At 38.5% G+C, this 11,857-nt stretch overlaps 1 protein-coding gene across 13 annotated transcripts in view; it reads left to right on the top strand.

Annotated features, from left to right (window-relative positions):
* Window positions 1-650: 650 nt before the first annotated feature.
* Window positions 651-11,857, top strand: part of DNASE1L3 (deoxyribonuclease 1L3) — a 135,622-nt gene continuing 124,415 nt past the window's right edge. For 5 of the 13 annotated variants that reach the window (XM_078861487.1, XM_078861484.1, XM_078861475.1 and 2 more), the window contains exon 1: window positions 651-803. The gene's annotated coding sequence lies outside the window, so the exon portion shown is untranslated. Of the gene's footprint in view, window positions 804-3,490; window positions 3,627-6,812; window positions 6,883-11,857 lie in introns of all 13 variants that reach the window. The other 8 variants (XM_078861474.1, XM_078861472.1, XM_078861483.1 and 5 more) reach the window with 6 other exon arrangements.

The following is an 11,857-nucleotide window of genomic DNA, read 5'->3' as shown; positions in this document are numbered from 1 at the left end:
CCGTTCTGATCGACTAGCATTTCGAATACATTTAAACAGGGTACACTCAGCAATCTCTATGTAATTTTTATATTGCAGCATATGAGGCGGAGTGTTGATGCAGTGGTTTGTGTACTGTGCATTAAAACCCAGCTACCTGAGTTTGATTACCGGCCACTGCCAAACATCCAGCATCTTGGTGCCAAAGGCGAACGATATCTGAAGTGGTGCAGGGCACCTTCACGAACCTGCACTGACCAGCGTGGGTGAAGTATGGTCAAACAACTCCCATCACTAACACAGCGGGGGGAGGCCTTCAGCCATCAGTGGATACACACAATCACTTTAATTGTTAACAAACTATTATATCGTTTAATGGCAGAAACAAAAATACACGTAAGATGTCGAAAGTCAGAACAGTATCTCTCCCCTTTAAAACACGAATATAATTATTATTATAAATATGCACCTAAAGCCATATTATATTCCTGACAAATTATCACTTAAATAATGTTACAGCTTTCAACAACGCGCCACGATAGAGTTAAACATTCAATCGGACAACTGCATTGGCATCTCATTAGGCATGCGACGACGCTTCGGTGTGAGCCAGTCAGGAGCCTGCTGCTCCTCCACCACACAAGTGGCATGGATGAAACACGCGAGCACACCGTGTACCACACCATGCCACCGCTTTGAGCAGCCTCGGGAGAGCAGCCCAGTGTCTGGTGCCAAAATGATGAGTGGCCCGACGGTGTGAACAGGAGGCAGCCTCGGCCGCTCCCTCTCATCTCGCGGAGACTTCCCAAAACTGACAAAGTACGGTGAGTCACTCGGGCTATGTAGCCTGAGACAATGCAGGTTTTTCCATTGGGTTGTTTCACGCGGCTCGTTTCTGTGAAAGATTAAGCCCGACGAACGACTCACAGGCACGCATGTGAAAACACGTGCAGGCAAATTACTCAAGTCCTGCATTGAGATTTGGTATCCAATGCCACATTGTTTTGTGCGTGTGTGTGTATTTGTGTTTTGTGGAGTGGTGGTACAGTGGTTTGTAAGTCGAGTTACAAAACTGACAATCTGAGTTTGATTACCGGCCACTGCCATTATCAGTGGTCAGTCAGGTTGCAACGTCTGACAACAAAAAGTGGGTCAAATATTAAGAATATCTCACAATCCCAAAAGAGGAGATAAGTTAATGTAAATGGGGTTTCTTTACTCGGTGTTATTACATAACTTGCAAAAACTGGGACTTTTAATATCCCAGGAAAACTTACAGACATCTCAGGATAGCTACCTCAAAAAGAGGATGATCATGTGGTGAGTGATATTCACACGGGTCCTGGGCCTCACCTAGGTTAATTCAACATTAAATGAGTACCTGGTGTGATGTGTAAACATCACAACCGAGGAGACAAAGGCAGCCAGGCATGGTGGTGACTCCACAACCCTCTTCTGTGCCAGGCGGGACTTAATAGGTGCTCTCTCACAGTATTTGCCTCAAGTCTTTGTAGACTATACAAAGAACCTTTGTGGGGCTAGTACGGGTAATGCAGGATTGTAATAAGAAATGTTATCTAAAATGAACTCACAACAATAGTTGTGGTCAGGTATTATGTCCCTGTCAGAAGGAGAAAACCCCATCTCACTACCTAAGAGTGTGACATTTTCCAACATTTTTTTTACTGTTCCAAAGCACTTTGGCAATGTCACCATAGCAACAAATGATGATCATTAGACTCAATTTCACCTGAGGGCACAGCACTGGAGCATCACGGCAGCAGTGAAATACTGTACTGGCATACATAATATATGTCAATTGGTCTATAACACTATCAAAGACAATGTTGACATTCATAAGTACAGTATATCAAAAGCCTAATGCTTATTAAAACTGTCTTTTGATATGCGAGTGGGTCCCCTTCCCCCCTCTGTGTTAACAGTTGGCAAAACGCAGAGGCACTCCTCCCACAATTCAATACAGCTATTTTATTGAAAGTATGGCATAGGAAATTAAAAACATTCACACTCTTAATTAACATTTAAGCCTTTAGCTTTGAATACCCCTTCACAATTGCATGATGAGCCTTGTTAAACATTTCAGCCAGCCATTATATAAAAATATGCTAATTTATAATAAAAAAAAAATACTATTGCCCATAGCAGAAGGCTGCTTTTCATTCTGATCCATCAGAAATGCTCACTTTTTTTTTATTTGCATCTAAATTATATTGTTTTTCAAAATCTTGGTCTCGTTGCAAAAAGTCGTCATCCCGTATGAAACTGAACTTTAAAAAAATAAACCCGGCATGATGTTTTCATATTCCGTCAATAAAATCCAACAACACAATACTAGAATTCTAGAAGAGATTATAACACGTGCCCATACCAGACATACATGGCAAGGCTTTGGCTCTGAAGCTGAGCTTGCCTTCCACATGCAGGCCCCGCTGTGCTGCTGCCTGAATGCTGAAAAGGGTACGGCTGACAGGGCTTTAACAAGTTTCTGTGGAGGTGGGGGGTATTTGGCAGTTAAATTACCACATTTGTAATGGTCCCAGTTTTTTTACCAAAATCCTGTAAATGCTATTTTGTCCTGCAGCAACCCAGTGATTAGGGCTAAACTCATTCCCTCAGTGGGCGGGGGAAGCTTGGAGGGAGTTCATTTCCAGCCATCCTGATTACACTGATTTATGTCCAATGACATCCCCACAACTGTCATTCCGGGTGACCTTGCAATGACTTTTAAACCCTCAACAGCACTCTTGCTTGCAGGGTAAAACATTTCAAACTGCCCGTGTGTTTTCTTCCATTGTTAGTTGTCCATATTGTCCAGCCACTGGGTGAGTGTCGCAGCAATGAAGACGAATGGTGCAAGCTCGTAAGATAAATCAAATGTCAATCCTAATATTTATAGCAATGCTTAGCTCTAATGTTGCCGTATCGAATATCCATTCCTTCATGGTATATGATGACCAAAATACCATTGTGCAATGACTATTACGTAGGAAAGAATGCTATTGTTTTATGTGAAGGTTGGCTTACGAATCGATGTTTATGGATTTCGTGTGCCCCCAATGTACTGCTAATTTTATATATGTGTGAATGTGTCTGCTCCATATATCTAAACGCACACACGCTCGTGGATTAATTCCCATAACGTTATTACGTTAAATAAGATTTAATTTACGTAAGCAATGTATTATAAGAGCATACATTTTAACTCAAGTTTATTTTTATTCGACTTCAACATCACACTATAATCTAGACTTATTTTATAAAGTTAGAAATCTGAACCATGTACAAATTACATAATATATATAGTAACCACTGGTCATACTTGATTTGTTATAAGCAGTGACTTCTCCCTCTGTTGATGAATGGCACGTAAATACCAAGCCAGCAATAAAAGACCACTGCTTAATTTCATTATGTCTTCTATTGATGTTAAGGAGGGACCAAAAGTCATTCGTTGTTCTTCCTTGCCCAATAAATCTATCATGGTTATTAGTATGTCCTGTATACCGTTATAAAGGTGCAGCCCTGCAATTGCTTACTCACACCACTGCTGGCGGAAGGGCCTCCACAGATTCCCTCTAGAGGGCATGTGGCCTACTCTTCCACACCGGCCAAACGTCTTAGAAGAGGTGAGAGCACGGTCACTCTACACCACCGCACACATCTTGGAAGACGTGGGAGTATCCACACTCTTAACCCACCACACATGAAGGATATGCTTTGCCAGTATCATATTGATACTGGTAAAAAGGTCCCATAGATACCACATTCATGACCTGCCGATCGACTAACTGTGGTGAGTCCATTTATACTGCTGGGTGGACAAAGGCAAGAGAGAATTTAAGAGATGTGCCCATTGTTTCGACTGCTGCGTTGGTAAATTTAATCAAATCGGTGACCTCTAGATCGCAAGTCTAATGTGCCAGCCATTGTAGCATAGCAGCTGAATCCCTGTATACGGTTGTTCTAACTATATATGCAGTGCATGGAAAGTGCCTGCCATCACCAATGTACCTCATGTACCAAGCAGCAATGTAATGTCCACATATGTGCCATAACAACCAACACAACGACTATGACTCAAAGAAAGCTGCTGTAAGAAATGCTGGCTGAAAATGTACTTTCCACCATTTCCAGAGTCAACATATTATTATTGCCAGAATGTAGGTAAATAAAGTTTGTTTATTTCCAGTTCCCTTTGTGAGAGAGATACCTCAACGGGTGCTCGCTGATACACATTTCCATTTTCATTTTGCTAATTGGAGCTAAGTTTGCCAACCAGACGGGTTTTTGGTATATTTTAAAAGAGTATTTATTTTTAAACAAATTGGCAATGTTGAGTACAATTTAATTAATGTCAGGATGTTATGTGGCAGATGTAATTCCGTGTATTGTGAAGTTAACTCGAGCCCCGGGCAATGACAAAGTCTGGCTGCTGCTGTATAAAAGTCTTGTGACATTACAACATTCAGATTACACTTACCTAATGGGATTAATACAAACTTACCAAACACAGCCAATTATGAAGCTTCATTATAAGTAGCATTATATGTTTTATGTTTGGTTAAATGAGGAGGTCACGTCGAGACAATTCATTAACACATACAATGTATTTCCAAATTATGAAAAATTATCAAAATGTTTCCAATAATTTGTTTGCAATCTCAGTAGGGGTAAATGTCATACAAGCACTAGATCCAGTCGTTGAAGTTATTAAGTGCAAAATGATGGAATGATGCCTCAATAATTATTATACTAAAAAAATATTGATGAAGCTGTCTTTCATCACTGACCTATTAGCCTCTTAATACAGATATAAAATTGTTCACAAAAATAATTTGGGACAAAATAACAACATATAGAGGTCAAGCAACAATATGAGCAAGCTGGGTTTAGGAAAGGTTTCTCTACCTTTAACCACATACATACTCTCAATCAGAATCTTCAAAAGACTAATACATATCAAATGCCATTATTGCCTATCTCTTGTAGAATATGAAATGTCATTTGCCTTCGTGGAAATTGATGTAGATAAAATGTTCCAAAATGCATATTAGAAGGACAATCAGACAAGGAAGATTACTTTAATAGCAACACTCAAAAAATGTATTTCTAAAATGGGATTGGAAAAACAAATGCATCAATGGAAGGAAATATTAACCATCTCAGATTTGCTGATGATAAAGTCATTATAACAACCAATGTAAATAAAAAAAATAAAAAAAATGGTAGAATAATGATCAAAGAAGACTACAAAGGAGGACTCAAGATAAAAGGAGCAAAACAAAAGTCACTGGAACAAGTTCGCTTGACATCTGAAGATATCTGTCAAAGGGACACAACCAGAAAACAAATGACATTGGGCAGTGATTGAAGGTGGACCAAGATCAAAATGATGAAATGAAGAGGTGGAAGATAGCAGGATTGAGTGATTTTGGAAAACTGAATAATGAAAACCAACTTGTGCCTTGATTAGCTTTTCACATCCTGTGATATATGATGGATCACAAACATGGAAATGTAGTGATGCTTGGAATTACACCGAGATATATAAAATAGGAAAGCAGTACATGTATTTGAGAACATATGCAAGTTAAGAATATCATATTGACTGCGGGGAAACGTGATTGGGTTTGGGCAGCACGCACCGCTAGATGGGACGATGCCTGGTGATTGACAATAATGATGGAGTGGTAGCCGAGGGAGGAAACGCACTAAACAGGACATCTACCGTGGAGAAAAAATATGGTTGGAATCGGATTTTGTGCATTTTAGGACTGAAACAGATGGCAATGGCTTGGGGTTGCCTTCATCCAGCAGATCATGGCTTATGATGACGATGGATGATATTCAATGAGAACACTTCCCAGCCACAGCTGATATTAGTGACCAGTCTGATGAAGTATGGTTAAAAAAGCGTCCATGACTGACACGTGTGTAGGGAGCCCTACTTCTAGAAGTAGTTTTCTTTTTTAAAAGACTGTAAATAATTTTCACTATTATATATATATTTAATTTAACAAAGGTTCCCAATATTTTTATTGCATTTAATATTTCATACTTGTTTGTGTGTTGTTTGCATGCTGTAAAAATTTTAGGTGAGATCTATATTTAATAATGATGTGTTACCAAATGTTTTTTCATTCAAACTGAGGCATAACTAACATTCAAAAGGCATACCTCTGAAAGCTTTAGGCAAATGAACAACGAATTGTAGTTTACATTCTGATGATTACGTGCAATCTTGAAAAAGGGATACTGACACTATAACGAATAACAGAAAGGCCATTCGGTAACATATCACTTTGCGTGTTACCTTGGAAATTCCTCACATTCAGGATGAATCAGTAACACAATTTTCTTGGGTTCTGTCGATTTTTTCCCATGAAAATGCAAATCGATTGAAATAGACACAAAATTACTTGTTCCATTCCAAACATATAGCTGTTCGCCAGCATGCAATGGTTTCACAAACATAATGGATCCATGTCAATAGGGCCTCATTCTCTTCACCAGACACAACACATGACTAACAATCTGGCCTCTAACTGAAATTGTACGTTTCACCTTACTCCAATGCATCTGTGATTGCAGGTAAAACAAATTCGTAGGTGTTTTGTTGTTGCTAATTTGTAAGCATACCTTTCCCCATATAGAATTGCACCACAATGTTGGGAGCATAAACCACACTGTGCTCAGGTAAGAGATGTCGTACATTTTAATAGATGTGCATTATGGAGTGCAGAAGGCACAATGCCTTTGGAAGCAGGGCCTGGCCCAAAAATGTAATTTAAGGACATTGTGCATGATTTCAGGACACTGAAAGAGAAGAATCTCAGGAAGCATACATATTTATCAAGCGCAAGAAGAGACCATCAAATACACGTGTGTATATTGTATTTACAATTCAGTATTATACACTCTCAAAATACAGAAGTAGGCCTACCACTGGACTTTGAACAAAATAATGCGACAATAAATCATCATGAAGGTGAGATAGAAAAACAATGTGTATGCTTTATATACTGACGAAAAAGGCTAGGCGACTGAAGCAAGCGAACAAAATCACATAGAAAATGCAGAGATAGGTACTGTAGTTAGTCTTTATCTAGGAAGTAGGACACAGGAAAACTGAATGATTTTCAAGAGAGGGAGAAATATTTTGTCGTAATAAGTTGCAATTTATTATCATAGTTGGCATTATGATAAGCTTTGCTGTGATGGAAAATAATGAGTAGTCCATTTTTGCCCATCACTTGAGCGTTTACACGGGAATGATGTGGAATGTAAAAAAACTCTGCGCTATGGGATGTAAAAAAAAGTTCAAAATACACGAGAAAATAGGTTATCTTCTCAGAATATAAACTTTATCCTTCATGCGATAGAGTAAGCCATTGAGCCCCACATGGTGAATTGGATTAGGTCTCTCATGCAAAACAGAAGTATACACGCAACCCTATCCTTATGGATATATACAATAGGGAAATTTGGTTTAAATATTTTAAAAGCTGAGTTAAATAAATAGCTCTCAAATTTTGAAATTACATAAACAGTGATATTCAGGAGCTATTGAAGCCTCTGCATGTACTTTTGGTAAAAATTTAATTTTGAATTGAGTTGTGACCTTAAATGATTAGAATTAATAAAATAACTATATGCATATTGATGATGTACTGATACTTTGATTATTAAATTAAATGTCTTCCAATATCCACAAAATATTTTTCTATGCACTGCTCTTGCATATAACATCAGGTAGCAAATTATCTTTCCTTTAACAATCCTGACTCTGCTAATGAGACTCAAAATTCCAAAAGCTATCCAGAGTTTTCTTGCTTAACAAATGTTGCTAGAAATATTGTCTGGACAACCAATAGGCTGATAGACTAAATTTTTTATATTTATATATGGAGACAGAATAGAGCTCTGCTTATATAGTCTATACCACTCGAGATATTATAGATTCACACCCCTAGAAACGTTCATATATATTCATACCACCATACAGGGTGATCCGTTTTATATATACCCCACTGATTTCCAATGACCCTCTTACTTTCTTTTCAATAGGTGATGGAATATTATGACTTACAGAGGAGAGCATTGCAAGATGTAGTAGGTTTAGAGATTGCTGGGAGATGTGAAATACAACTTTATTGGATTGAATGTTCATCTGAACCAATGGTGCACCATAGCCATATTAAGATTTACTCTTCCACCTCTGTGATTTGATTGCCATCATGTTGGCTCAAAATTCTGTTAAAAAAATAAGTTAATATTGTTTTTGCTTTATTAGTAATGTAATGGATAGCACACTGGACTTGTAATCCAGAAGTCGCAAGGTCGATAAATGGGCAAGCTTCTTAAATCCCCCTGTCGTCTACCCAGCAGTATAAATGGGTGCATCCCAGTTAGTCGAATGGCAGTTCGCTTATGGTTGCGTCAAGTGCTTTACGTCTGGCCAGCATGGAAGAGTAGGCTAAAATATCCTCTTAGAGGGTCTCTCTAGACCTTCCTTTAGTGGAGACCCTTTCACCAGCAGTAATATGAACAAGCAATGGCAAGGGACACACCTTTACCACCTTTCATCTATAATGTCGTCTCGATTTATATGATATATTATATTTCTTCTGGCTTGTTTGTACAGTCTGATTCATTCCATTAGCCTAAAAGTAACATACATGAGCATAATGTGTTCTTATAATCACAATTTATTATTTCTTACATGCACGATTCAATGCATGCGTCATGAGCGTTAACATTTCTTTAATCCACAATCGTTATGAGCCTAGCATAAGCCAAATAGTATGTACATGCCAGCACCATTTTGTAAGTTTGGCATTTACATGATTTAATCAGACACACGTAAAAAGTGACATAATATACGTGTGTAATAAAATACCGCGTACTATTTGCTTAAAAACGTATGCCATTCATTACTTATTTACATTCCTTTTTAAATCCTTTATATTAAGTTCGCTTGCTTGCTTGCTTGCGTGCTTGCGTGCTTGCTTGCTTGCTTACGACCGTGCAAATCTTTCGGTCGTTTTTTAATCCACTTCCCGTGATCCAATCGAGCTGACATTTTCCACACAGACTCGTTGTGCGAGACAATTAATGTTCGTGAAAAAATGTTTCAAAAATTTTACACTTTTTAGGCAAAATTTTTTTATTTTACATATATTCAAATAGAACTCATTCATGGCTTTGGCTGAACGTCACAGTATAAGAGCCTAGAGTGTAACCCCTCCGCAGGGCGTGGCGGAGTAGCGCAGTTGGTAGCGCCCTCGCTTCCCATGCCAAAGGTCACGGGATCGATCCCCGCATCCTCCACAGGCGAATATATTTTTAAATCCTTTATATTAAGTTCGCTTGCTTGCTTAGGACCGTGCAAATCTTTCGCTCGTTTTTTAACCCACTTCCCGTGATCCAATCGAGCTGACATTTTCCACACAGACTCGTTGTGTGTGACAATTAATTTTCGTGAAAAATAATTTCCAAAATTTTACACTGTTTAGGGAAAACAAATTAAATATTTAATTACCAATTGTTTAATACTGGCAGACAATCATCTGACCCATAGGTGGCAGCCATCTCAAGCCAGAGGACGAGAGGACTCTAGCCGCCACGCATATAAAGGATTTAGAGTGAAAAACTTTGTTTTTACGGGTTTACTTGTTAAATCCTTTATATTAAGTTCACTTGCTTGCTTGCTTGCGCGCTTACGACCGTGCAAATCTTTCGGTCGTTTTTTAACCCACTTCCCGTGATCCAATCGAGCTGACATTTTACACACATACTCGTTGTGCGTGACAATTTATTTTCATGAAATTTTTTGTTCCAAAATTTTCCACTTTTTAGGAAACAAAAAATTAATATTTAATTTAAAATACCAATGTGATAAAAATGAAACTCTTACTCAAGAAAAACAGAAATGAATAATAAAATAAAACCGATGCCACGCATATAAAGGATTTATAGTGAAAAACTTTGTTTTTACGGGTTAATTTTTTAACATATCCTTAAGGTGCCACAAAAATAAATAAAATAATGAAAAGCAAGGCGTGTGTGCACAGGCTTACTAAAATGTTCTGTCAAAAATGATTTTTGCAATTAAATAGGTTGTGTGCAAACTTTAGAGGATGAATTCCTCAGCGCCATTGATGACAACACATGCCATATGAACAATGGTGGGACGAGCAGTGGTTAGCTGCGCAATGAATCTTGTGACCTCAGTTTCATTCCAGGGCCACAGCTAACACAAGTGGCGAGTAAGATATGAACCGGTCCTACCCCCACCCCGCCAACCCCGCACAACCCCCCTTCACCATCCTGCATCAACCAGCATGGTGAAGAATGGCCAATCAACGCCTATGAACAGCCCAGGATGGGGAGACCTTCATTCAGCAATGTATTGAAAAAGGCTGTAAATGGACAATAGTTTTGGATAGTATTCGTATTATGGTATCAAGTTGCCATTTGGTATAAATTAACTTATACAAAAATAACAAAATGACGGGTATTTTTTACTGTCACTGACAGAATAAAAAAAAAACATTTAACTATACATCAGGCCATAAAAAAAATTAACTCCTCTGACATTGAAAAAACAAATAGCTAAGAATGTTTTTTTATCAATTAATTTTCCATCTTTATGAAATATAAAGCATTTAAAATGTATATCTTTAACGTATAACTTATATTTATATCTCAACACCATTTTAGAAAACTAACATACACAATCTATTCTATGGTTCTTTCGGTAAAGTTACGTAGATAGGAAAATAATTTAAAAAATATCACGACGTTTAGATCGCAACAAAAGCAATCGTCTTCAGGTGAGAGAGAGAAAGCTGCTGAGACAAGGTCTTATATAGGCCTGAGATGGGTGCATCAATGTAGGTGGGTGGAGCTAGACATAGTCTAACTACAGAGTCTGGGGCAGTGGCCTTTGTATTGTGAGAAATTAGCAGAGGTGGGACAAAGTCATTGTTATGCAAGTCCAAGTCGAGTCGCAAGTCATCAAATTCATGACTCGAGTCTGACTCGAGTCCAAGTCACATGACTCGAGTCCACATCTCATAGGTGGGACAAAGTCATTGTTATGCAAGTCCAAGTCGAGTCGCAAGTCATCAAATTCATGACTCGAGTCTGACTCGAGTCCAAGTCAAATGACTCGAGTCCACACCTCTGGAAATTAGCATGTCAATGGCTGGGGCAGTGGCCTTTGTATTGTGAGAGATTGGCCTGTTGGGCGCCACCAAAGCTGTAGAGGTGGCCATTGTATTGTGTGTAGCCCAAGGGTAAGTGGGCGGGGCCAGATATGTTATTTGCATGTAAATGTAAGATCGGAGGGCACCCTGAGGCTGTTGAGGTGGCCATTGTATTGTGAGAGATTAGCATGTCAATGTAAGAGAACCACCGCAATGGTGGATGTGCTAGTGAGACATCCAGCCTGTCAATGCAAAGACATCTAACCTGGCAATGCAATAGCAGCTAACATCGGCAGGTAGGATGGAAACATCATAGCCAGTTATGACTTAAACTGGTTAATAACATCCTTCCAATGATTGTTCAGTTTGTACCCATCTTCTCGGTTGAAATTGTGTCTGTGTTTATATATCTGGATACAAGGCCGTAGCCATGGAATCACCAAATCTTCCAGGGGGTCTGGGGATCCCCCCCCCCCAGAAAAGAATCTAAATTTGAAAACGAATTTTCTGCCTAAAATATAAAAAAAATTCACTAACACATGGGATTGACTTTTTATTTATTTTTAACAATAATGTCTAATAGTGTAGTGTATTGTATTACATTGCTCTGTTTTTTCTACCTTTTCTTGTTTCATTGTATGTAATGG

This window comes from Lampetra fluviatilis, chromosome 12 (genome assembly GCF_964198595.1).
Source record: "Lampetra fluviatilis chromosome 12, kcLamFluv1.1, whole genome shotgun sequence".
Taxonomy (NCBI): Eukaryota; Metazoa; Chordata; class Hyperoartia; order Petromyzontiformes; family Petromyzontidae; genus Lampetra; species Lampetra fluviatilis.
This window is presented reverse-complemented; position numbering and strand designations above follow the sequence as displayed.